The sequence below is a fragment of the Gekko japonicus genome, unplaced genomic scaffold (assembly GCF_001447785.1).
Source record: "Gekko japonicus isolate JY-2015 unplaced genomic scaffold, Gekko_japonicus_V1.1 scaffold336, whole genome shotgun sequence".
Lineage (NCBI taxonomy): Eukaryota > Metazoa > Chordata > Lepidosauria > Squamata > Gekkonidae > Gekko > Gekko japonicus.
In genome coordinates, this window is record NW_015172014.1 from 1,280,922 (window position 1) to 1,281,297 (window position 376).

A 376-nucleotide genomic window follows, 5' to 3' on the forward strand; every position below is an offset into this window, starting at 1 on the left:
TCTCACGCTTGGGCAGAGCGCGCGTGCGCGGCACGGTCCTTCGCTGAGGCGAGGGGCGCGCCGCGGGGACGCGCCCTGAGACCCCTCCCCCCCGCTCCCTCCCGGCGGGGGTTGTGGGGGGGGGCGTGGTGCGGCCGGCGGTGACACGTGGCCCTGCGCCAGTGCGGGCGTCCCGGGGTCCGGCTGCACGTGGGAATGCGGCGCTGAAGCTCTGCCCGAGGTCTGCTCGGCTTCCTGGATGGAGCCTCTCCCGTCTCCTGTCGGCTCTTCCTCGTTTTGAGAACAGAAGAGAAGCCCTGCTGGGTCAGGCCGGTGGCCCCTCCCGTCCAACACGCTGGGGCACTCACACAGCGGCCAAAACCCCACCAGCGGGGCC